Source organism: Falco peregrinus, chromosome 7 (genome assembly GCF_023634155.1).
Source record: "Falco peregrinus isolate bFalPer1 chromosome 7, bFalPer1.pri, whole genome shotgun sequence".
NCBI classification, from domain to species: Eukaryota; Metazoa; Chordata; class Aves; order Falconiformes; family Falconidae; genus Falco; species Falco peregrinus.
The window spans coordinates 27,194,506-27,222,078 of NC_073727.1; the positions used below are offsets into that span (position 1 = coordinate 27,194,506).

The 27,573-nt window shown below is 42.0% G+C and overlaps 1 protein-coding gene across 4 annotated transcripts in view; it reads right to left on the bottom strand.

Moving 5' to 3' along the window:
• The window catches only part of FYN (FYN proto-oncogene, Src family tyrosine kinase), a 143,492-nt gene that overhangs the window by 68,229 nt on the left and 47,690 nt on the right, over positions 1–27,573 (bottom strand). For all 4 annotated transcript variants that reach the window (XM_055809862.1, XM_055809861.1, XM_055809865.1 and 1 more), the window contains exon 2: positions 13,697–13,766. The gene's annotated coding sequence lies outside the window, so the exon portion shown is untranslated. The remainder of the gene's footprint in view (positions 1–13,696; positions 13,767–27,573) is intronic.

Sequence of the window (27,573 nt, forward strand, 5' to 3'; positions counted from 1 at the left end):
TAGACACTGGGAAGGTATGGGAGAGGGAAGAGAGAACATTAGTTATCAGTCACCACTTGCCAAGAGTAGACTAGCCACTCAAGAGTTATACATTCACGTATAAATGTCTCAAGAGAGTTTAATTTATTCCTTTTCTCCTAGCTCATACTTTTTTCCTCCTGTACTGCAGCCCTTGTTCCCCTGTTGTTCTCGGCCACCACCTGCCTGCAGTGGACAAGATGGAGAGTGGTAAACAGTTCTGGACTTTTCCCCTTTCATCGTGAGATTTGATTTGGACTCCCTTTCCCAGACCTCAGAGCATGCCTGATTTCTGGGAGCAGAACAGAGAACAAGAATAGAGTTAATCTTTAGCAACGTGATAAAAATCACTCTCTCACACAGACAACTGGAGAAGGATTTCAAAAGAGCTGTTGTGCCAAGCACCTGATAGCAAAACCTGAAATTGAAGCCAACCCACACCTTCCTGCCCATAGACACAGCTCACTTATTTTCTCCCCAGCAGTCCCTCTCCTCTACTAATTCTACTTGGAACTAAAATTTAATTCACCACCGAGCATACCCTCACACCAAAATGTGTTATGCTTTGAGAGGCCACTGCTTCCACGACAAAAACACAAGCGCTGCCACATTACAAGTGGGGTCACCTCATCTCTCTCTCTCTTTTTTAAAAAAATATAGTTAGTAAAAGCACATTAAGCAATTGGATTGGAGAGATGGGATAGGAGAACAGGACACATGGAGATCTGACAGCTTTGGTGCCATCTAAGACGCAGAGGAGCGGGCAGGTGAGCGGAGCAGCTGGGGAGGAAGGGGCAGCAGGAGACGTGGAAGGGGCTAGCAGCCTGCACTCCCAATGCCGAGTGCCAGCTGGCAGCTACATGTTGCTGGTTGCGTGTGGGCTGCGAGTGTAACAGAGGAGATGAGCCTTTAGGGGAGGAGCTGTCTGATAAATCATTAATGAATGAAAACATGAAGTAATCTGTCTGCCTAGGAGGCAGAATCGTCTAATGATGAGGATGATAGACTAGGAAGCCAGAGATGAGGTTCCTATCTCACCCACAAGACCAGCGACACATCGGCTCCTTTTGCTGTGCATAAGAAGATACACCCGCCTCCTTGCTCTGAAGGGCTGCTTTCTTAAAATCAACATGGAAACCCCACGATCTCGGTGAAAACCTGACAATAAAATTTACAGTACCCTTTGTGAAAGCTGCACCCCTGGTTTCTCTTTTGTCACTGGCAGCACACAAAGAACCAATACCCCTTTTCAGAGACAGCTTTCACTAAACAGATATTTTTTTTCAAAGCCATAACAAAACCTAGTACGACCTTTAACCAGAGCCAGTGGCATTTAATTTTAAATTGATTAACTACATACACAGTACTAATTACCCATGGGTATTTTTTTAGCAATCAGACTATTGGTTGGAAATGTAAGGGTATGTCTATGTGGGGACAGGGACACTCTGCTTTCTCTGTGCTTTCCGAAATGAAGAGGAAAAAGCTCGATAAATGATGTTGAAAGGTGCATTTGTGTTTATGGGGATAGCTGCAGGGGCAGCAGACACAGGCAGCCGGAAAGCGATGAGGTTGTCAGGGGAAGGGGCAGGAGCTCAGCATGGTTTCTTTTGCACAAAGACCTAGCAGGATGTGTCAGGCAGTGCAAAATCAATATGGACCCTGCATGAAAAAGTAATCGTCAGCTTTGTACAGTTCTCAGGCTTATTTGGAAAGACCCTCACAAAGGTGATTCTTGATTTCTGTGAATCTTTAAGTGTTCTCTTTCCTCTATCTTAAAATCCCAGAAAATTCAGAGGTATCATTTAAAAATAATATTATTTTAAAATAAATACAGTCAGGGCTATTATTTTAAAATAAACACCCAAGAAAGACATGGAACAAATCAACATGAATCCACCTATATGCTGGCACATTTGTGGAGTAACAGACACAAATGCTTTATCATTCAATGTACTTAAAACATGATTTTCCAGAGCGAACAATGCGTAGATTGCAGCAGAAGCCATAAATAGAAGACACATATGGCCATGACAGAGACTATGTATATAGAAACTTAACCAAGCACCTGAGCAGATCTGTGGTGTTTAACTGCGTACCTATTTGTGGTGCTGAAGTCCAGTTTAATTATCCTGGCAAAAGCCCCTAAGCCACAACAAGGTTATTATAATTTACCGAAGGACCTGCTCAGGCAATTTTACAAGGAAATTGCCTGTGTCTAATCTAATTGCTAAGAAGTAGCTAAAATTCTGTTAGACCTGGAAGGATCAACAAAGAAACGGGAAGCTCCAAAAGGTTCAAGAAGCTTCACGAGGCTGTTCCTGTAAATCACAGCGGCGGCAATTTGAGGATGAGATCCCTGGAGAGGCTTCCAGTCACAGTCAGACACTGTCTTCCACCCAGAACAAACATAACACAGGTGAGATGACTTACAGTGCACAAAAGTACGATTTCTCACATACATAAGCCTTCTACTAGTTACTGAATACATATACATAATAAGTGGGTTTGTAAATTATCCACTGATGATGTCATACAGATTTAAATAATCTGCAGTGTCAGTCTCTGCTAATTGCAAACTGTACCTGACACTTTAACAGCCTTTGCAAAAGATTTAACTAGGCTCCATTGAAGAATTGTATTTTTCAAGCTTTTGTTTAATTATAAGATGAGCAACATCTATAAAATTTAACAAATGGATTGGGATGGCTTAGATTTTTCCAGACCCTTGTAGGAAAATGGCATGCAACATCAGAAGGAATTACTTCTGTAAATTACAGAAAGTTTAACTGGAGATTGCTGGACATGTTAAGCTACAGTCTAGATTGTTAACCCAGTAAATTCAGCATTACCTGCTGAATAACCACAGAAGTACCTTTAGTGAGTGACTTGCTAGTTTATATCTCCCCAAACTGACCAAGAACAGATTTTTTTGATGGCACCATTGCCAACAGCTACTTTGACACTTCGCGAGGACTGCCATGATTTCAACTTGCATACCGCCTGCCATTTTGCTCATGTGTTCTGGGTTTAAAAAAGAAAAGAAAAAAAAAAAGAAAAAAAAAGCTCCCTTCACACTCCCCCACTCCACTGACACAGATGAGCCTAGGGCAGATGACCTGGACTCAAACCGGTTAAATACAAGAAAAGGCAAGTAGCGAGCGGACAAAGCAAGCTCCAAGGGGATTTCTCTCAGACTTTCACAGTTTTCCAGTGCTTCAACCAACCCTGACTTGCAAAGCAGATTAAATTTGCTGCTCTCCCTGTCCAATATCATTAGAGAACTGTCCATCAAAGAACAGATTTCTACCAGAGCTGGTTATCAACTTGAAGAAACCATACAACTAATTGCCAGCTGTGCCTAGGGTGTCTTCCTCCTCCACCATGGAACTGAAAAGGGTTTGCTATGTTTTTGATGGTTTTTTCTCCTTTTTTTCCTCTTATTATTTTACATAATGAGGAAAGTTCTTGTCTGGGTGACAAGTAGAAGCATCTCCAACACAAAGGAGCCTAAAGCTACACCATAAAGCTCCTGGAATTTCTCTCAGACATAAGAGATCCAAAAGAAAAAGAAGATAGCAATCATGGTAGGTTCAAAAAGAGAAAAAACATTCTGGGAAAAAATACCATGAGAATTGCTGGTTACAGCAGAAGTGAAGCAGCAGAATAATTTGACACAAAAATTCTCTGCACAGCAGCACTCTCACAGCTCCTGCTGAAACAGGATGGTGGCCTGCAATGGTACTGACCTCTCACAGTACTGAGGAAGAGCTCTCTTAGAGACGAAGAGGTGGTTAAAAGTAATGGCTTGGAAATTTTTTATTTCTTTAATCAGGAGTACAACTAAGGAAATATTTAATACAGCAATAGAAATTTCTGATGTTAAGCAACAGAAATATTCAATGCAGCGACTAGAAGTCCCCGTAATACACATGACTTTCACTGATATCTCAAATATATGCCTCAAAGGAAAAACATGATTTTCTTTTGTTTTCTAGAAACTTAAAGGTGCTGTAAAAGGGCTTTTGCAACACCAGAGTAACAGGCCTATGTTTTTTTTTCCCCATAAAATTTAAAACTCAGGTCTTACATACATTCACCCAAATCACATATGCATAAAAGCACGGTAAAAGCAGATGCAAGTCTGGGGACCTAAACTGGATGGGAAAAGCAAAGTAACAAAACCAGCCTGAGTGTGAGTTCTTCCTAAAGAACCCTGGCTGTGCACAGCTCGAGTGTTCTAGTCTCTCTGCCTGGAAACAGAGCTCCTTTCTCAGGGCTCTGCCCAACATCCACCTTCTGAAATGTCTTTGGGGTGAGCTGCTTTCTGTGTACCATGCTACACAAGAGCCCTCTGGCACACTGCTGCAAGAGATAGTAGATGAAGGCCGCTACATCTTTTACTTAGCATAAGCCACGTAAAACTGCTTGGGGCAACACAGGAGCCACAGTCAGTGCAAGATTCACTATTGTTGATAATAGTCAATGGCATATTCCACACACATGACCAGACGCGTTTCTCCAAATAACTGTTTCTGGATAACACCTACACCACACGTGGAAGGCGCATGCTGCACTAACACAGTAATGATGAATACTTTAGTATCAACATGCGAGAATTCTGTTTTACGCTAGCAATGCAGCTTGCATCTTCATCGTGCTCTTACTTCCTTGGAGTAAGCAAAAGGCTGCTGCAAGCAGACCCTTAATTCAGCACAAGCTTTCCTTCTGCTTTGTCAGCTTTGTATAGTGCTCTCTCCCCCTCTCATCTGAAACACTTGGTTTATAAACAGTCTAATCCAAAAAAGAAAATGAAGACACATACTGTCATTTACAACTGTGCATGCTAATCCCCCAACAACATCTAACGACCTGCAGGAAAGCTGGTGGTTAGACTCAACCTAAGCCTCCCTGATTAATTACAGCCAGTTAGAGCGCAAAACTCAAGAGCAAAACATTTAAAAAAACAAATGGAATGATACTGGGCTCCTACAAAGGCATTTAGCAGATACCAAAATGGTCATAAAGAATATCTTAAAAATAGGACTGTGGATGTTGCATAGTCTCCCCAGCCAAAAAATATGCCACTTCACTCATATACAAATTTGTTTCACTGTGTTTTGCCACATTTGGCATAATTACCGTGGCAGAAAACAATGAGAAGTCTACAGCGCCTATCAGCTGTCAGTCTCTATGCTTTCTATATGCTACAGATGTATTTGGAGATATCCTGCTTTATAGATAGAGCAGAATTTCATGTAACGGATCTTCCATTAGCCTCTGTCTTACAAGAATAAAGACATGCAGTGGCCTAAATATTTCTCATCGAAGGATGTAAATGGAAAGAAACGGGGGGGGGGGGGGGGGGGGAAGGGGATTATGTTTGATAGTAAATGGCATGCAGAGAGACACTAATGGCCTAATATTGCAGAATTAGCAGAGGGGTGGGTGGGGTGGGGTGTGTGTGGACAAAAACTCCTAAGTGTCATGCACAACCAACAAATAGCACAGCAAAATGAGCACTTTCCTAAGCTGATGATTCGGTCCCAGTTACAGCTAAGCAGACTCAGTACCCATCACAGCAGTGGGTGCTGGTGCACCGATGCAGTGACTAGCTTTAAGCATACTGTACTGTAATCTGGTATAAGTTCCCACTGAACAAAAGACGAACTTGTAACTTCTGGTAAGCAGCAAAAGAGGACAAGAAGTGATCTGAAATGCTGTTTCCAAAGCGTGCGGTTGAAGTTTCTTTCCACAGTCTTCTTTCTAACTAGCATCTTAAATGCATGAATGGGAAGGCTTATTAACCAGGGACCAAAGCAGTTAATATTTCAGACCACTTCCAAGATTTAAGCATATTTTTAATAAATTTACAAAACATCTAAAAAGTGTCATGCTATTTCTATTTTTATCCTACTGCACGAAAAGCCGCTTGCTTCTTTTATCATGATTTTTGCACAAGGTAAGAAATGCAGTTTGATTTAAAAAAAAAAGTTTGTTTAAAAAAAAAAGCAAAATTTAGGTCAGTAAATCAATAGTCTGAAAGGTTGTTGCAGGATTAGAGACCACCTTGTAAGACTAGAAAGGCAGGATTCTCAGCACTTCAAAACTCAGCATTCAAAACCCTAGCAGACTGATCTAGTAGATTTTATATTTTTCACTGCTGCTGTTGTATGACATGATCAAGGATGCACACAATCTTCAAGGCTTTTCAGGCTTTTGCCAGAGGGAAAATTTCAAAGCAGACTTCTTCCCGCCTTCTAATACTAAATGGGCTAGGCAGGAATAACATTTACACAGTTGAATCTTTTATTATTTTCCCTTCCTTAAAAACAAAAGGACCAATATGACTTGCTATATTAGATATATTTCCACAGGTGGGCAGAGAACAGGTAATAAGGTCACAATTGCAAATCACTATTTATTAGAAGGCTGTATAAACCTCTATTACCTCAGGTTTTCAGGGTGATACCTTCAGCGTGAACACAAACTTCTCAAATTTAAGCTCACTGGATATTTTCTACAAATCACCATCAGTGGTTTCCCTGATAACATGTCTTGGGAAGAGCTGACTCTTTAGACCAGTGCAGGCTGTGTGGGACTCCTTGGAGCCCATGAATACTCTTCACCGTTGCTAGCAGGGCTGCTGCAGGATAATGCAGAGTGCTCCCTGACAGAACTTTCCACCTCAGCTGATGGAGAGTGACAAGTCAAGCAGGAATCTCCTCCACCACTGAGCACTGGCCTTCAAGACCCGCCCATCTTTATTTTTTATTTTGAAACGGGGTATTGTGGTGCGGCACTGCAGGCATTCTCAAAACACACACTACACATGATCTTCACACTAGTTTCTGTTCTTGGTTTTTCTGGATTGCATCCCAGGCTTTCCTTTATCTTTAAGCTTAGCAAACTGATTAATATAAATAACTCAATGTCCAAAAATATTCAGCTTTCGTAATCTGCAGTGAAATCTCTCCTCTTTTTCATCCTCCTTTATATGCAGTTTCATTATGTTCGTGCCAGATGAGCATTTAAGCAAGAGGGAGACGTAATGAGAGATGAAGAACTAGAGCAGTGTGCTTATGCTATGAGGTGGAAACAGATACTTGTGCCTAGAGATCCTTACTAAACTGTTACTGAAGCGGTAACTTGCCTACATGCAAAGTATTTAGTGCCCAATATAAAGTTTCACAAAAGGCACAGGGAAATCTCCTAAACAAATCCAGTAATTAAATCTTCTTCATACCGCAGCATCCTGTATCACACACACATGCATTCTGTCCTCCATTTAGTTTCAGCAACCTCTGCTGTGCTTGGCTGATAAAATAATCTCCCAAATGATTGTAGCTCTAAAATCTATTAAATCCATGAAGTATTGATGAGGCAGAATTAATGTCGAGAGAATTACATTAACTGCCTCCCTCCCCCTGTATTTCATAAAAGAAACTCTAGAAGTAAAGCAGCGCTGTGGCTTTACTACAAAATACAGCACACTCAGGTCAGGCAAATCTACATCCATCCACACACCTTTAACTCTAACTCTAGATGTATTTATCACTACAATATGTATTCATTGAGTAGCAGCCTTATCCATAGAAATGGCCTTATCTGATGCCCAGAAGTCACACTCACTATTCTTTTTAATCTCAAGTATGATCCATGTCTTACACGCAGCGCCTCATGCAAACCAGGCACAGGGTAAGAGCCCTGCCTCCCTCTGCAGCGCTCCTCACCCCCTGCACTGCAGGGATCCTCAGCTGCGGGTTGAGAGCATTACCTACTAAGACCCTGTTGCTGCCTGATTATAAACTTGGCACAAACAGTCCCGAATTTGGCAATATTCTCCATGCTGTATGTTTGCTGGGAGATTTTTTTTTTTCCCCTTGCTTTGTTGCTGTTTTGGATTTTTGGCATGATGTCAGCCAAAATTTTCCAAGCTAATTCTGAAACAAGACATGGGAAACCAGAGTGATTTGTTCATGTAAAAAGCTTCTGGTCATCCCTTGAACAGCTTGAAAGGTTTTGTGATTTGGACCATGAACTTGCAAGGTGTCAGGGCAAAATCTTTGTATTTTGATCTCTGCAGAAAACTCCCAAACATGACTAAATTACTAACCTCTGAAAAAATAAATCTCCGCTTGCATGAGCTCACTAAGGAGGTGACGCTTCCTAGCAACTACATTCCCTGGAGATCCCACCTACAATGCCCCAGGATCCCGCTACCAGCTGGGTGGGATCTGCCTGCTCCAAGCTGCGCTTACACTTCAATATTAAATGATCAGAGCTGGATGTGAAACCAGGTGCAAGGCTGTTCTGTATCTAAATCTGAACTCATAATGGGTTGTGTGGTAGTGGCCCCTGCAGTGTATCACATAGCTATTTTAATTCAGTTCTCTAGAGGGGGAGGAAGAGGAACAGAAGGTATTAGAACATGCCAGTGTGATGGAACAGGAGTTTTTGTATCAACTGCACCGATGGACATACAGAAAAAAAGCAAAGTTGACGTAACACTCCCTAAAGCAACATCTGAATTTTCAAATTTAATGCTTTTCTTTCAACAGAGCACTTGGAGGGATTGTTATCTAGATTTTAAAAAGCCCCCAAAATTTACCACTTTCAGAATTCTGTCATGGGTCTTCAAGCTGCTCTAATGTCATGATCCATTGCAAACATCTGTGCCATTAAGCAAGCTAAGAAAGCTGGGAGGTATAGCTGCATGTAGTGCTCTACTCCATCTGCGACAACTGTCCTTCCCTATTTCTTCTCCAGCAGCTACGGCAAGAAGGACATCCGGATGGATGGCCCACAGACTAGCTCTCTTTTGCAGAACAATTCCAACAACTGGATCACCTCAACCTCATGGGGAAAAAAAAGAACAAAAAGTAAAAGCTATATTAAATATATTACCAATGAGATGCAGGAAAACACTTGGAAAAGAACAAGAGACTGAGACACAAAGATCTCTTCCACAGGAGACTGGAACGTAACTGCCCTGTGTAGGGTTATCTGATTTAATACCCTGAACACATGTATAACAATGCCTCACATGTCTTAAGAGAGCAGACTAAATCCGACCTGGCTGGAACTGGAGACATGCAGGGGCAGGGGACAGACCGCATTCTTTAGAAATCTTACAGACCAGATTTAACATTTACCACACCCAGCAGAACCAACGTGCACATCTTTCATGCAGACTAGACTGGAAGAAAAGAAACAGACAAAAATGGAAGAAATTACAAGCATAGCATAGCAAATCTTGGTAAACCCCCAGATATTTAAACATGCTCAAGCATTTACACGCACTTTCCTTCCTAAGGACGCATGATATTCTTCATACCATAGGAAGAGATAATGAAGATACGCAACAGAAGCACACTATGAGGTGCATCAGTGCCCAAATTAATGACTCTGGAAAACTAAAAGCTACTAGGAAAAGGACGAAAATGCACCAGGTCAGCCCTAATTACAGAGAACAGCTAATGATTCTGGCATAGCCTCTTGGAGGCATGGCAGAACACCGGTAATATCAAGCAAAAGTTACAGTGGGTTATTTTTGCAGTGAGAGAACACATACCAATCTCCTTACAGATAATACACAGTTGCTTTATAATACTCTGTGTCAGAAACCTGACAAGTGTGAATAATCACCAAGAGAAATTCAACAGCATTTTTGGTAGACATCAAGGATGTAAATAATTGTATCATAGAAATCGGACACCCATGAATGCACAGAGCTTCACAGTCTTTCTAAAGGCAAACAAATTTAATATGCATAGATACTTAAAATATGTTTTTATATAATTTCTTAAAGTCAAAGCAAGCACTACCTGCTAATGCTTTTGTTTTAAAAAAAGAGAGAAGAAAAATTTTACTGTCCTTGATGGGAAAAACACCCACAACAAAATACTAGATGAGTGTCTTAGCAGCTGAAATCCAAATTTGCCACAATATATCTGAGCAACTAGAAATAGCTGAAACCTTAGTTTAAGTTGTGCAGTTGCTTCTAATCTCCAGAGAAGTATGCAGATGAAGCGTAGCATCTCAGATTTCAGCTGAAACATCAAAAAGCCCCGAACTTGGGGAGGTATCCCTGCCCAAACTCAGAGTGAAAAGAGCACCGGACTTCCAGCCCCTGAGGTATACATTCAGCTTCAAGGCCTGTGTTTGAAGCATTCACAGCTTTCCTGGGAAGAAGAAATCTATAGGAAAAGGATGAGTACACAGTGGGACAACTGACACAGGAAGATGCAGGTCAGGTTTACGATACAGCAACCCTTCTATTCGCTTCACAGCTCGATCCTCCTCTGATCTCGATGGCTGTAACCAGCTACAGGGTCTAGACAGACAGGAACAGAACATCATGCTGTACAGCGCAAGTCATGCTTACAAATATAAAAAACTTACAAAAGGCAGGAGTTTTGAGGGGAGTCTGGACTGGCAAAGAGCAGCCTGACTAGGGAAAAAAATAAAACACAGATGACCCCGAGGTTTTCTGTCCTACAATGGCCATGCTTCCTGAGACTCCTTGCAGTCACGTAAGTATTTGATGTGGAGGGATGGCTGTTCCACGACCACCTGCCAAACACTGTGCTCAACACAAGAAGGTCAGACCTGTAGTGCCATGCAAATATCTGCTCTGACATCCACAAGGCTGCTTTACAGAAATCTCATCAAAAGAGGTTTCTTCTTACACTGCTCAGAAAGATACCATCAGCTTAGCTGAGGGAGTTTTAAATTCAGCCAAGACTTCCCTCCCAGCATTCAAGTATACTTCTCAAATCAGCTCCTAAATCCATTATGAATTTTTGATCTGGAGGCTGCATGACCTTTTCTAGGACTGTGATACAAGATGAATAAATAACTGCTGAGCCTCTGAGCTCAGCTGCTATGTCAAGATAAATTCAAAACATTCTCTTGATGTCCAGTCCTTCTTGGATTCAGTGGGTTAGGGACAGAGACTGGGCAAAACTTTTTCCTTGTCTTATTTTTTTTTTAATTATTTTTGAACTCTCTGGGAATTTGGAATATCATAGGCAAACCTACAGTGGTGTCAAAGATATTTCAGAGATCCTCACAGATGACAAACTCAAGGTTCCTGATTATTCTACCTCAAAATAAGACTCTGCAAACAGTTTGAAGTGGAAAGAGGGTGAGGAACAGCTATGAAAACAAGCAAAATTTTCAGTCTGTTTACATACTACAATGGCTCCAGAAAAACATTATCAAATTCTGGGGCAAAATCCTGGAGCATGGAGTGATATAAACCCAGCTCTAGACTCACTTTAAGAAATTCCAGGACGCTGACAATCCAGCAGTGAGAAATGTCTCTTTTCATTGGCTTCTATCTCTAAGGAAGTCAGGAAACGAGGTGGCTTTCAGCAGCATCAGTTTGTCAGCTAACCTCCCACGTTTTGAGATCCAACCAAGTCAAGCAGCCATTCTCTTTAAGTCTGAACATGAACTATAGGTTGAGAAACATCATCCAAGTAGAACCTCTGTGAACCAGATCAGGTTTTTTCCCCCACTAACAAGTATACTACGTCTGTGTGACACCACATTTTCTTGGAGCCACAAGCAGCAGCTTCCCTATTTTGGGGTCTTCTCCAAGTCTCTTTTCCCACAGGCAGAGAAGATGCAAAGTCCGTACTGATCGACAGGGAGCAACAACACCGAGAAGCAACAAGGAAGCACTTTTTTACTCTGAGGGTGGTTAGACATGGGAATAGGTGCCCAGAGAGGCTGTAGAGGTTCCAGGCAGCTGAATTTTGAAAATCAAGGCCCTGACCTAATAGGACCTGTTTCAAGGGGGGCTTTGGACAAGATGACATCTGGCAGTTTCTTCCAACCAAAATTATTCTATGATTCTAAGAAACATGCTGCTTCTGTCTCTTTCCTCTTGCTGCTCTTGAATTATGCTCTTTTATTAAGGCTAACCATGGCTGTTCTGACCTGTTCTATCTTTGAAGGGAAATTAAAACACAGGAATTTGACTACCAGGTCCGCTGATAAAACTTTTTTTCCTTGGTGTTTTACGGCATCACTATTTCTGAATTACAACTCTACTCCTTGACCTGTTAGCATCATAGCTTTGTCACACCCCACACAAAGATCAGCCAACCTATAAGGAAACTTAGTTACTACCACTAAAAAGAAAACCAGATACAGATCCCATCCTCTTCTGTAGTAACAGAAATCAGCATAAAATCACATGGACTAATGAGCTCATGCTCTGGTTTGTGGCTTATGTTTGGCCCCACAACTAAAGTCTAGTTGAATAATTATTGTTCGTGTTTCCCAGTACATGGATATAGGTGCAAGCTTACAACATGCACAATTGTCAGAAAAGCCAAACTGAAGACAGAAAAATGCTTAGAAGAATGAGCTGCAGTAGGGTTTAATCAGGTATTGTTGTACAGCACTTTTCATGCATTTGGCCAACTTTGTAAAAATACCATCTTGGTTATCTTTTCTTATCTCTAAGAGTATACATTCTTCAAAAGGCTAAGTGATCTATATTTAAACATCTGCTAGCTAATCCAGATCTTTCTGTATGATGTAACAACATCTGGTTTTTTAAATGGCAGAAAAGAACAAGTGTTCTCACAGAGTCAGTCTTTGATTTTCAGTTTTCTACCCTGCAGGCTATCCGACTCTGAAGTCTTCTGCCATTGGAGAATAAGCCAGTTTTCATCTGCAATTTGCACATGCTGGCTGAAGAAAAAATACAAGTCCAATACTCTGCTTGGCCAAGGGAAAGAAGGAACACAATCTTCTGCTGGCATTTTTTTCCCCAAGGGTGATGGTGGTCAATTGGCACTAGCCAGAACTGTATATATGGACAGTTTCCCAGAGGGAAAAGCAAGATGAGCCTGCAAACTGCTCGAGATCTGCTGCTTTTTTTTCAGGTTGGAAGAGTTTTCTCTGGATTTTCTCCCTCTAGTTGGGGCATGTTGCTAATTACCTCCCATTCTTCTCTGCCTCCTCCTCACAGTGGCACAGCTTAGCAGCACAGACACATCACATGCCATATTCCCACAGCCCTGTAGGACCAGAAATCTGTAGGAAGCTGGTGCCTCTGCAAGTATTACATACAGTACATCCAGAGAAGCAGTAAAGCTTGTCACATGGGACGGAAAAGAGGAATAGGAAAACTGGTATAGCACACAGAACATTAACTACCTCCTTATCTCAGGCATAAGCAAATCATCCCATGAGGCAAGTGTGCCAGTCAGACATCCTGGGAAAGGATGGGAAGATTTCAGTGACTGGGCACTCCCACCACTTTGGGAGGTATACGCTACCTCTATATTATTTTTGCTCCTGATTTTTTTATAGCACTAGCATGCTCTTTTGTTCCCCTTGTTTTTAAATTAGTCTTTTGTGTTTCTTCTGTTCTAGGTTTTAGCCCAGTCTTCGGGAGAATATAGCAGCTACAAACACAACAAGCAGATGCCACCCAAGCAAATGAAACTACATTCCTCGCCCTGAGGCCTAGCATGGTGTTTTGTGTCAGTGCTTCTCATACTGCGAGTCACCATACCAGAGGAAAAACCACACATCTAATCAACTACGTCTCTGTATTTCCCATCAGCTAGAAAAATTAAAACTGAAAAAAGCTAAAACAATCTTTCTGAAATTCCCATTGAAAACCAAAATTGATAAAGACAGCACAACTTACCAGAAATTCCCCCCAAACAGAAAAAGTTTACATTCACCACATTTCCTCAAAAATGGCTTGAAAACATGCCCTGTAAAATAAGAGAGAAAGAGAAATTAAAAATCAGTGACTGGAACACCACAAATTATGTTACACTTCTTTCTTCACTTTGCTAGCATTTAACACCTAACTATCACTATTTTTCCTGTTTTAGAGAAGGAAGTAACTGGATTTGAATCTTCAGGACTAATTATTAAACTCCACCGGTATTGTGTGAAATATTAAAATAATTGCAGGACTCCCTCAGACTGCTCAGACACATCACTGTCACTGATAGAACAGCGATTCAGATTTCAGGGAGACGAGGTCAACAACATGAAATGTGCAGCAGCATACAGCAAGTGTGCCAATTATTTTAGATCCAGCCCTAAGAAAACTGGTCAACCCAGTATCATAGTAATTGTGCTTTATCAAAATGTTTTTGAAATATGATGCACTTAAGGCTCTTGGCAGCCTCCTTGTTTGAAAACTACAGAAAGAGAAAAAAAAGGTTTTGTGCCACATTACATTTTTAGACTATATTAATTACTCAGTGCTCTCTAGAAGAACAAAGAGGGAGAATTCAACGCAGTATCCAGTTTGACACACATTAGGACCAGTTTGAAGAAGATGGAGAGTAGAAGTGACAAATGCCATCATTTTGCCAACCCGGAATAAATTTCAAATGACAGCTACTCCTGATTTTTCCTTGAGGTGAAATCTTTGAAAGAACAACTCATGGAGCATAGACAAACGACAATGTTAAAATGTTTAGTTTGTAGACTCCTAGAGGATGGAGGAGCTATGATGCTGCTGGTGTTCAGTTTGGGAGTGGTACTGTACAGGAAACAGAGAAGGACACACGTTTCAGTGCCCAGGTGTCCACACCAGTGAAGCCAGACCGAATCTGAACTGCTTTAAACTCTCATTCCCCCTCGAGTACATGGCTGAATTTTCCATGAGAGAGGCATCTGTGAAATTACTGCTGGATGAGTAACTTTACAGCTAGACACAGATAACTTGGAGCCCTGCATTATTGATCGTGGAAACCTGCCTCAGCTGCAGAAGCAGCAGATCTTTGCACCGGCACCTCTCCTGAAGAATGCTGTAGGTATCTGCAGGACAGGAAGGCAGAATGGCTTCTTAGGTCAAATTACTTTTACTGGTCATAATTACATGAAAAGTAGTTAAGAAAATATTAAGGAATAATGAAATAAATCATCCTCAAAACAGGGCAACTGGATTACACTGCTCTAAACCCCGATTAGCAAGCAGTCGTCTGATCTCATAAGGCTGAGACTACATTTTGGGTGCAGAGTTCAGGGTGGGGAAAGAATGAAAAAAAAAAAAAGGAATCATTACAAATCAGAAGAGACTGTTGTGAGAGATTTTAGGAACAGACATTTTTAATCACAAAATTACAAACCAAAGCATCATCTTCTCTGCTTGCTTTCTTTGTTCAGTGGTTGAGAAGAAAAAATGGGCATATCAAGGAATAAAGAAGAAAACCCAACACACACCCCCTCCCCCGACACCTTTTGTACAGCTTGGCAGAATTTGCAAAAACACTGAAAAAAAGATGGGTCTTAACTGCTTTGCTCAAACTCGAGGAAGGTGGTTATTATTCCAGTGCCATCTATTTCCCTCCCTAGCTTCCAGGCATTTGGCCTGGAAAGAAAAAACCAAGTCAAGAAACTCTACTTCTGCCTCCGAACTAATTGGATAACATCTGCATGCAGAAAAGTTAGGAGCTTAAGAGATGAGCCAGGTCTGAAACAATCCAATAGCACCTCGACTCCGGATTAGCTCATTATTTTCTTCTACACCAAGAGACTGATTTAATAAACTCCCCAGAGAAGTGACAAAGAAGGGAAACTCTGTACTCCACACTGCCGGTCCCATGAATACTTGAATGACAGGGGCCAACGCTGCTGCCAAAACGGGCCAAGCCCCCCCGCTCCCAGCGCTGGTGCGGAGCTTCTGGATGCAGCCCCGGCAGCCCTCCTTCTGCGCCCCCCCCCCCCCTCCCCCCCAGCACAAACGCCTGTGCAACAACCAGGATTAAAACAAACTGGGTGAATTCTTTAGTCCAGTTTGCAAAGTAACTGCAAAACAAAAAGCCCGTGCTGGCAGTGGGGAGAAAGGGAGGAAAGGACAGACCGGCAGATGTAGGATTTGGGGACTTGCAGGTCCACTTATGTGGCTGTAGTGCTAGTTTCAAGCAACAGTAAAGCACCAGTGTTCTGGTACTGGATTAAGGCAGCTGCCTGCAAGCCGTGCTAAAGGAGTCTAGTCCAAGGCCTCCATTGAGGCCACGTATGACAAAAACTCGCAAGAGAGCTGGGTAAAGGGGTGCCTGGTTAAATCTGAGGCAGAGACACAATTTGCCACATCTCCAGCCTTGCAAGATCCTTTGAACTTTGGGGATGGCAGGTAGAAAACTTGAGATTTTTCCAGGGGACGCTTTTTGCTTGATTTTAGAAGATGATGCAAAGCATGCCCTGTCTGTCTGGCTACAAAGGAGATGAGGTATTTGGGGGCTGAGTGGGGCAGGAAGGGAGAAGGGAAGGGAACATTTTTTGCTGCATTGCTGGGGATGAGGGCTGGATGTGGTTTGCAGAGAAAGCCAAAGATTATTAGCTCTTTCTTTGTATTCAGTCTGGGGTCTGTACAAAATTCTGCTTTAGCCTTAATGATTTTTGTTCTACCTAAGCATGTAGGAGGAATATTTCTTTTTCTTAAAGGCTTTGGGTAATGTTACTTATCTCAAAATTCTGACCGGCACTTTTCAGAAAAGCTTTTCTGACTTTGGAGACTACAGCATAGGAGGTGCAAATTAAATGAATATACACTTTGAGGCACACCAATTTTGACTTATTTTGCAATTAGTATAATAAATAGAAGAGGTGACAAAAGGTTTCTCTGACCAGAATCACTAATAGAAGGGAGCTTGCCTTCCCAAGTTTCTGTGCTTCAGAAAAATGAAAATTCGGAGGTAGCCATCTGGATACTCAGTGAAAGGTGCCCTTCTTTCAGATAAGTCTATTTTCACAAATAGTTCTTTTAAAAGAAGGCATTTACCATGCAAGGTTTTGATTTGCTTTGGTTATGAAGAGTTGGCTATAAGTGTACAAAAGTATACCCTAATATCCAACAGCCTACTGGCACCAGCGGAATGGCATATAGTAAACATTTAGGTTTGTTTGTTACCCCAGCCAGAGGAAGAGCGGGGAAGGAAGAGAAGTTGCAGGTGAAGGAAAAGTGTTGAGAATAAAAACTTTTTTCTGAAAAAATTCACACTGAACTCTCCTTCTGCTTCCCATCTAAAATCAATAAAGAATAAGCCTGTTTTTAATGTATGATCAGGTGAATAGTATTAGATTTAAGCAACATCATAGCTGCAACTTGCTACCCATCCCAATCCAAAATATTTATAACAGGGTCACCCCAAACTGTGACACACACATCACTGCCAATATGCAAGCAGTGTCCAACCAAAAGCTGTCCAAGCATCTCCTCTTGAATGGTAAGATGTGGTAAAATACTTAGCACACTAACATACATGAAAAGTTGTTCTGAATCTCAAAGAGACTTGAACCGAAACTTTAAAGAAAAACAAAACACTGTTGGGAGATAATGAGGGTTATCTGCCAGGAACAGCCTTTTCCTGCAAGCAGCACCAGCTTCAACAAATTGGAAATCCTTACCAAAAACCCATACTCTCCTCCCAGTGTTGCATACATACCAGCAGTGCTTTTATGTAGCCTTGTGTAAAAGTTACTTTCTTTTAAAGTAACAAGTATTTTGTGAAACAGGATGTGATGACTAGCACAAACATACATCGTTTGTGCTTTGTTTCATGACGTTGCCTGCTTCATGAGACAAACCCTGGTTTTTTTCATCAGCTTCCAGGTAAGTTTTTGGCAGTTCATACCCAGATCAGAATTAAGTTTATTACTACTGGCAAAAGAGAAATCACTGACGACAACAACATAGTAACTACATTTTTCTCAAGCCTGCACTCCCAAATCTATTAACACCCAACAACCTCAAGGATCATTGGATCAAGTCAACTGTGAACAACCCCAGATGTGAACCCACAAACCCCCTGATTTTTCATTAAAGCAAAAATTTTTCAGTGACAATTTACCCACCATTTAAAACAGACAAAAACAAGATTTAAGGCATAAAAACAGTTACATGGAGGATTCTGGTCTAGTGCATGCTGCAGTTGTTGCAGTTCATGTGAGCTTCACTCAGCTGGAGGAAGTGGTCTTAAGTATTTTTCAAATGCTAGTAGATGCAATTGAGTTTATGATACTCGAACACAGCAGAAAATCTACATAATGATAAGCATCTGTCAGTTTTCTATTAGTAAAATGCTTCTGCTGCTGTTTTTTCAAACCTCATGTAGAAGCAGGCATCCCTGGTGTTTGGCTGCTATTTTACTTGGTAAAACTGGGAAGATGAAGGTTTTCAGGTTGAAGAACAGTCTACAAATGAACATACCGGGATGAGGATGTGTAACCAATAAATGAGTTGGATCCACTTTGTAAAGAAATTGTTGGTTATTCTGCAGATGAATAGCCTTCCTTTGTCATATGTGGTAATGTCATTAGTGCTTATTTTATAGCACATGGTATTACATAGATTTGGGCCATGAATTAGTCCAGAAAGTATTTTTCAGTAGTAGGTTACTATGGCCCTACAGTAACAAGAGTCTTGGGTTACCCTTTTTAAACAAGGTTGAGGACTCTGTTACCTGGGAGGCTGCTGACACTGGTATTTCAACGAACGTATGGAGGCGTGCATGTTCAGTTTTGCCAAGGGTGCAGCATTTTCAGCCTGTTCCCACCACTTCAAGATTTCTAATCCTACCAAAACTGCAAAACATTATAAAAAACCCTTCTAAGTGCAACACTGAACACAAGAAAAACAGTCTTCTGCATGCTGACTTTATATGGCCAGTTTAAAAAGGAACAGCACATCTTAACTTACATAAAGCAATCTTTTACTGTGCAATGCCAGATTACGTATAAAGACCCTTTATCCTGCAAACATCTGAAAGCTTTCCAAGAATAAAATATTTAAAGTTTAAGGGAAGCTTATAGGCTTGCTCTCAGACAGAGATGGAGCTTCCCTGTTAGCCTGAAAGTACCCCTTGCTAAGTGAGGGTCCCAGATAGCAGGCACAGGATTTGAAAAAGTCGGGGGTGGGGGGTGCGGGGGTGGGAGGGGGGCAGAGCTGAGCAGCAGAAGGAGGGAGCTCCCACGGGAAGCAACTCTTGCAACGAGTTCAGGCACAACCCTGGAAAACAGCAGAGGAAAAAAACCCAGCAACACCGTTAGAAGACTCTACTAAGACTAAATACTACCATTTTGGTGGTTTGTCCTCCCATGCAATGGTGCCAAAACTTGGAAAGAGGACAGTGGCTATGGGACAGGCACCCTGCATTTTTTCATGTGAAAGTCACTGGATTTCTAAAACAGTTTATTGAAAGTTTCATGCAGTTGTAGGGTGTAAATAAGGATAACTAGGTCCCTCTCTTAAAGGAGTCCCAAAGTAGATGAGTAGTTTCAGAACAAAAATGTTTGTCTGCACCATCAAACCTGTGGCTGTCTTATGAACACATCTTTCAAACTGCTGCCCTTTCTGTTTGGAACAGGAGGAACTCAGATCCAAAGTCACTGTTACAGTGGCAACAAGTCCTAAGAAACACGAAACAGGAGAAAAACATCAGAAAAATGAAGTCTTTGCTTGAACTTTTTCTACTTTTATAAAATGGAGCTACGAAGTCAAAAAACACATAAACTGTGTTAAAGATCATAAAGCTGAACTGCTTCGTTTCTGTACCACCTTAATCTCCTCACACATTGTATCTATTGGCTTATCATTAGCAGATATGTTGCTGTCAGCTGGTCCCCATGTCCTGGGTGTCCTGTGGCTTCTAGCCCTGCTGAAGCATGCTGCTTATTCTCCTTCTCCCTGGGATGCTTCATTCCCACAGGCAGTTTAAGCCCTCCAATATTGCCAGCTCAGTATCAGTGATATTAGAACCTTTTTCCTCTCTCAACTTCCAAGCAGGATAAACTAAACTAAATATTCCTTACATTCACAGTTGCTTTTCCAGGCATCAAGTCGCTTTGTAACACAGCAGAGAGCTGAAAGCATAAAGGAGCTGGGATCTGAAAACATGCATGGAAAGTGCCAATACAGGTAGGGTGCCTGGATGCGTACAGAGAGGTAGCAGAGGCAGATGCAATGAATCAGAAGATGCCAAAAGCATTAAGAACCACTCGGTGGGACAGTTAGCGGTTACGGTGAGCAAGTGAAGCACTGCAAGGGTACCAGGGACAGAAAGGCGAAGGGGACGGCACTCATGGCCCATTCCTAAATCCTGCCCTTTGAAACTGTTTGGAGAAGATGCCACCATCTGAAGCATCCCTTGCAATCTTAGGAGAGAAGCAAGACTGTATCTCTTGTAAGCTGAAAGCTAGCGTGGGTACCGCGTAACTTGGCTGCCCCACTGGAACTGCTTGCCCCTGGGTCAGGTGGCTGTCGGCAATCATGAGGGCTGAGCAATCAATAGGGGAAGCTATTAGCAAGCTCAATACTGAGCATGCATTAGTCTGAGAACGTTACTCATATATGAGAAACATGTGATTGCAGCAACATACTTTAGTTCTCAGAAGAGTAGAAAAATGAGTTCATTAACTGCAGGAAGAGGGCTTGCCATCTCTCTTTGCAGAAAAATGAGAAGTACTATGCCCCAAACAATTATTTAAAAAATAAATGAATGGACCCATAGTCCTAAAAATAGATTGCACTCTCCAACCCTCTGAGCTGGCTCCTAGGAACGCTGCTGGGTACCCCTGGAGCTGAGGGAGAGCTCAGGCAGACAGAAAGGCAGGGACACAGTGGCTGGAGCCAGCGCCGTGTCCCTCTCCCGCACCCTCAGCCTGCACATCACTACTTCCTAATATCCCAGTAGCATCAGTGAACCGCTTCTGTGGCCAGAAATAAGCACTCACATCATTATGAAAGTTAAAAATGGTAGCAAGGAGAAAAAAAAAAAGGCAAACATAACATAAGATTTTTGAGACTTTTGTTTCAATAATTGATTTTGCAGTTTGTCTCAAAGAAGAAAATGTTTTTCTTCTGAAGATACAGGATTGACCCTAAAGTACCTTTAGCAGAAACTGGCTAAACAGCATATTTACAAACCCTCTGCAAAAGCAGTACAGGTGATGTAGAAGTGCAATTACATTGCAATGTAAATATAGGTTTTTATATACAAACATTTGTTTTATAAACAATTGGTTTTTTAAACAATTTTTCCCTTCCTTCTTAAGAGAGAATCTTAGTTATGCAATAAAGATTTTTGTGCTTTAACCAGTGTGCAAAGTTTTAATTAAGGACATTACATACATGACGTACAATGAAAATGAACACATACATATACAGCATATACAGAATATATATATGCTAATGTTGCAATACTATAGTACCCATAATGTCAGCCATTCCCATTGTGCAAGAAATGATAAAAAATACACACATGGGAAGAAACAGTTTTAAGTCCTGGCCAATTTACTTCCAGGCTTTAAAGGCTTAAAGAATTCAGCATGTATCCTATACCCTTAGGACAAATTGGGGGTGAAAAGGGAATCATGTATTACTAAGAACTTCTTGTAGTTCAGTCAGTTCATAGATTTGGCTGATTTTGAGTATGTCAAATAATATTTATATCTTGTACATGTAATACTTTCATGGATTAATCATTCCAGATTTTGTACATTTGGTTTTCCTAACTACTGTAATTTCAGAATTGTCCAAGAGTGAAACAAAAGCATGGTATATTCTGCAATTGTGCCCCATGAGCTGCGGGGGTGGAAGGCAAAGCATGTCTTCGCAAAAGCTACGCCACCTACATGTGGTCACATTTCCTGATGTGAAATATGAAAATGTTGAAAGAGGCTGGAAGTTTGCAAGAGTGAGCTATTTGTAAATCTATTTCTGTATCAAAGAAAGCCCGTGAAGCAAAAAGTAAACAGTGTAAGAAAAGAATACAGCAACACGACTGAAACACAAACAATGAAAATGCTGCGCTGTAAACTAATTATTAACTACAACGAGCTGAAAATAAACTGTTTCCTTTTTGCCATGTTCACTTTAATCTTCTGAGAGGCAGGAAGGGGGAAGACAAGAGGAGGCAGCAGTTTCAGACTTGTGGAGCTTATCAAATCCCAGATCGGATGATTAGAGCAAAGCTAGGAAGAAAACATCCTCTCTCCCCACCTCCCTCTCTCCCCAGAAAGGAAGCACAGCCTTTAGGACCAATCTGCAATGTTTGTTTGTTGCTCTTTAAAGGATTGCTCTGGAGAGCATTTTTCTTAAGCTGTTTTTATCTCTTTCTGGAAGTTTCAAAATAAACAGGAGTACTGGAAATGGAAGAACAGAAAATGTGACATTCTGTGGGGTTTTTTTATTAGTGAGACAAGTAAAGCAAATAAATAAGGTCCTTGGTTGTCACATAACAAAAAGCGGAAGGGAATAAGCGCTTTAAATCTGAGAAGCATCACTACAAAACCCAGGAAAAATCACCAATGGGCTGAGGGTGGGGAAAAGTGAGAAAGAGAGGGCTGTCTCTCATGCTACTTTATTATTTATTTACTTATTTTAATGATAAGATTTCATGTTGGCGAGTTCTGTATCTGGGAAAGAAAAAAAAACCCAAACGCCAAACCCCCAAAGTCACTGTATTCTGACAGTTTACGTTCAAAAAAAATCCTCCTGCTCTCTAGTGGCTTCCAAAAAAGACTCTCTCATAATGAAAAACAGGAAATTAAATTCTCAGGACAACACACTAGAAGTACAAATAAAAAGATTTTGCAGTGACATAATGCTTCAGCCTTAAGCGCGGGATCAAGTCTCTATTCTTTCATGCTGCCCTTAAATACAGGTCTCCCCTTAGAAAGTGAGCGTCCCAGTGTGAACTAGAATACATACAATTGTGCTACATTAATATAAACCTCTTTTCAATACAAAAGCCACACAAAAGCGTTTATTTTGCTGAAATATTCTTTGGATTTTAAATGTCATTGCTATTTAGTCTAACACACACACACACACACACAGCTACTTTTTCTGTTTTGTTTTTCAAGATTAAGCAAATGCCTGAGCGGTGGAACTAATTAAACTGGATTTCCAGCCCGTTTGGGCTTGTAATGCTAAATTTATAGCACGATTCCCTCCTAGGCTACATCCCAGTGCTCCTGGTTCCCCCAGACCACTGGATGCCCAGTATCGAGCCACATTTGCTGGGTACACCTTGTCGCAGGTGCCAGCTAACTGCCCCTGCTGCCCCGCATCCAGCCCATCTCGCAGCAGCTAATGCACTGGAGAAAGGACCGGGAAGACAGATGCTATCCCTGAAGTCCACTCCCTGGCTGGACACAGCCTGCAAAGCTATAAAGAGGAGACTGGTGCACAGACACACCAAGTTAACAACCTAACCCCCACTTCCTCAGGAAACTGGGCTAAAAAATCTGGTTTTCTTCTTGCTGTGCTCCCCCTCCCCACCCCCAACTACACAGATGCAGTATATAAAAAAAAAAAAAAAAAAAAGGTAGCATAGATGTAAGGCTTAAGGGCTACACTATATCCCCAAACAGCATCTGGATTACTGTCTCAGGCATGTTTCAGAAGTGTCATTGGCTTCCTGTTTAATATTCTTGTTTTATTGCTGCACAAAGTCAGCCTCCGCTCAAAGAGCAATATATTACTCTCACATCCTCCAAGCAGATCCTTAACGAGGATATTCTGGTTTCTTTATTCAGAGACCTTCTGTTGATATCAGCAGAAGATCAGCATATGCTTGAATGCACAACACACAGAGAAGAAGTCGGCTCTCCCTATTATAGCCACAGGATTAAAAGGACCTTGAATGACCATTCTAGGCTGCTTCCCTGCTCAAGGCAGGATCAACTACACTTACATTATTTTTTTTATTAGGCCTCCTGACCCAGTTGGGGGAAAGCAGACATGCTCTGGGGCTCTGAGTCTCTTCCTGAGCCTGAAACCTCAGCCTGGTGTCGCCCTGGTCCAGCCCTCAGCCACATGCCAGCTGGTCTGATAAGAGATCCCTGCCTGGAAACTCTGCCTTCCTTGCATTGCCATGGTTACAATGCTGCTATTACCATGCATGTTGAGCCTATTTTTAAAAGCCTGCAATGACAGGAGATGCTGGTTAAGGCCTTAATCTCAATAAGGTCTAACATTCCTCCAAGGAGTGCTTAGTATTTGTACAAGTGCCGTGCTCTGAAAACAAAAGATGGGTGGTGAACTGCCTCAGGCAGGGACTCTGCATCACCTGCATTCCAGAAAAAAAAAAAAAAAAAAAAAGAGGATTCTAAAGAAGAAGGTAGTCTTGCCAGCATTAATGCGGTGGGTTAGGTTAGCAGAAAATCCATAACCACTTGTTAGAAAACAACTTGTTTGTGCTGGAGAGACAGGCATCATGGGTGGCTGGAGGAGCAAGATGCCCTTTCAGAGCTGGCTGGTGAATGAGAAGCAGAGGGAGCGAGGGGCTTTGGTGGCGAAGATGGGCATCTTTGTCTTGAATAATGAAGGAACCGGTAGATGAATGCATAGGAGAGGGTACAATGTTCAAAAAAATGAGGAAGTGGGACAAATTCCTTCTGCAAAGACATTCAGAATAGCTGGAATTATAATTTGAAGAGGCCAGAGAACAGGATGTTGCAGTAATTCAAGACATCAAATGAGCACTTAGATGTGAATTTCAACAGTGTAGTCTGAATAGCACAGGGCATTTCTTATGAGACAGTACGAAGGAAGAATCTGCTGGTCTCAGAGTAAAGACAGAGGGAACTGGGAGATGGACAGATTTTGGCCTGACCGAGGGACACTGGTGTTGCCCATGGCAACAGTGGCAGGAGATACCGGGGAGAACTGCAGGTGGAGGGAGGGCAGGATGTATCAATGGTTATCTGTTTAGCCATGCTGAATGAGACTTGATGGCTTGGGTTCCACAAAGAAGAAAGACTCACTGAGGTTATAGCTTGGACAGCGGGAGAGGGCATTCATTTTGTGTTCCAGTCTTAAGAATCGTATATACGTATAACTACATATCTACGACTCTACGATGATTTTTATATATATTTGTATATAAATACATGTTTACAGGTTCTGTCTGTAGGCAAAGGAATCTGAAATAAAGTTGTAGTCAGAAGAATAGGAGAAGGAACACAGCTCTGCACTCCCTGCCAAAACCAGAAGTGTAAAAAGGCTTTTCCCCTGATTTCTTTCTCATAGCATGCCTTGTAACAGAGTACGTAGTAGCAAAATGCCTGCCTGTTAACCCCATAAAAAGTTAAGCAATTTTTTAAAAATTATTGTTGTAGCCAGCCCCACATCGTGCAGCTCGACAAATCCTTCCACGTTCAGAGGGCAGGTGTCCCACCACCCACACTGCCACACACCTCACGGGACACGCAGACAGCTCCTGGCCCTGTCAGCAGTCACTTAGGTGGTAAGGCATGCCTTACAATACTGGAGATGTGTATTTTGGTCCAGTGATGGATGTGTGTGTAGCCATGTGTCAAATCCGCCAGCACGCTGAATGCTGGAAACAAATGGCACTTTCAGAGCGGTGCATCTGGGTCACTGCCTGCTCTCGCTGTGCCTGCAAGGACCTTGGGGAAGAAGAGTGGAGCAGGGAAGAGCAGGCTGCAGATCTGAGCAGCTTGCTGGCAGGTCTTATCTAGGCCACTGGCTGTAAACTGGATACCCTCACCCTGGACCAAGCAGATTTTTGGTACTGTAAGGGTAAGTCTTTTGCACCCCCAAGTGACAAGGTGGCACTGGTTTATTTTCTCCCTACTCTTAGTTTTGCAGGTGTAATCAGGATTGTAAAAGCACATTCAACCTCCCCGTCGCCCCCAGTAAAACAGACCACAAATTGCTGAGGAGTAACACGCAGAAAGCACACACAGGCTCCGCTTTTTAGTGCTGTAACTAGTTTGGACTTGCACATTTAGGAAATGTCACATTTCATTTTGACCTCGAATCAAGTTCACGCCGCCTTGCTGGAACACAAGACGCACCATTCATACGGCGCCCAAAGCACAGTCCCCAGCTGCAGAATGTGGGTTACCAGAAGCAGGAGACATCTGAGAAGGAGCATTCAAAGCAGCACGTGTGCCACTTTCAGCAGCGAACGCATTCGATTATGAACTCTGCAAAATGTATGAATGGTACAGGCTGATGGTACAATCCCTGGAAGTACATATCCATAACAATCCTATGGGGGTGGGGGGGGTGGGGGGGGTGGGAAAACAAAAAAAAGAGGGATGCATGCCTGAGAGTCACAAAGATGCATGACTTCTTTTTCTTTTGAGTATGCAAGCAAGCTAATTAATTTCCCCTCCAAAACCCATTTGCACAATCTGGGAGCCACTGCAAGGACCAGTTGTGAAGATTTCAACAGCAAACATAATTAGCAACAGCTAATCAATAACCATATTTCAAAATCAAACTGTACATGCCAAAAACATCAGCTTCATATTTCTCTCATATATATTTTTACAGAATTGGGAACTACAACAGTCCCACAGAGCCTCTGGCAGTGCAGCTGGATAGCCTTTGCAGAAATGCTGTCTGCCACATCAACATGCCCTTCTCACCACGCGCTGCAGTATTCACCTTGGACAACAACCAGGTTATTTGGTCTGCTTCCTCTCCCCATGTTACATCCATGCTCACCCACTGCTTACTCCGCTTTTAATCCACCAATGCAGACAAACAGCTATAGCAAGTACTTCGAAGCACCTCATGCACAAAAGGGTATCATGAAAGGGAATTGTATTTGACCTTGTCATATATGTGTATGGGGAGTGAAAGCAGTCCAGTCTCCACAAGCAGACAGATGTATTTAAATAAAAGAACAGTAAGCAGGAAAGAGCATGCTTCCTCATAAACATGTGTGTTTTATCAACTGCCTGAACTCCAAATCACTTCCCTTTTCCAGACAAACACCTCTGAGTCATATCATTCAGCTCTGTTAAAGTTTCAACAGCTGACTGACTGCCGTTTCATGCGAAGAGGGGAACGGGATGTGGACTGAACATCAGCTAGTCAAATGCAGAAAAGTATTTAAACAGAAGCAGAAAATCTCACAAGGAGAGGGCTTCCAGTACCAAGACTATGTAAGAGGCAGAAAATAAAAAGCTGCAGCTCTGCAGTAACAGATGTGTATCATACAGCTGGGACCATTTACGTCTGTAGAGTTTCCACTGCACCAGCAGTAACAGAAGACTTTTTCCCTCCTGGGCAAGCTGTTTCTCTCTCTAGGATTCACAGCAGAGCAATTACAAGCTTCCTAAAAGTCCTGTGAATCGTTCAAGGCTTGCAGTAGCTACAGCTCCTGACCCAGACTGACTGCAAGCATTAGTAGAGAGCAAGGCAGTAGGAAACGTGGTGGCCCTGTTCCAGGTTTAAACACCAGCAAGCATGGACTTCAGCAAGTTCTGCCTTTGCTTGCCTTGAAAATGTCCAGTGGTCCTTTTGCTATCAATGATGCAAAAAAGTAAAGCTGTAACAGGTCTGTTTATGAAGGCTGACTCCCTCGCTTCGCCTACAAAGCAGTGTCACCCTTCAAGTGTCAGGCTTACCTCTCATTTTGAGGGGGGAAGTGCTGGCATCTGAACAAGCACGTATAAAGTGACAAGGGCATATAAAGCATTTTGTAAGCTTGGAACAAAACCCTGTTTGTAGGATTCACTTGGTGAAAGAATTTATGTTAACAGAGCAAGCTATTTATAGCAACTCTCCATAGAAAT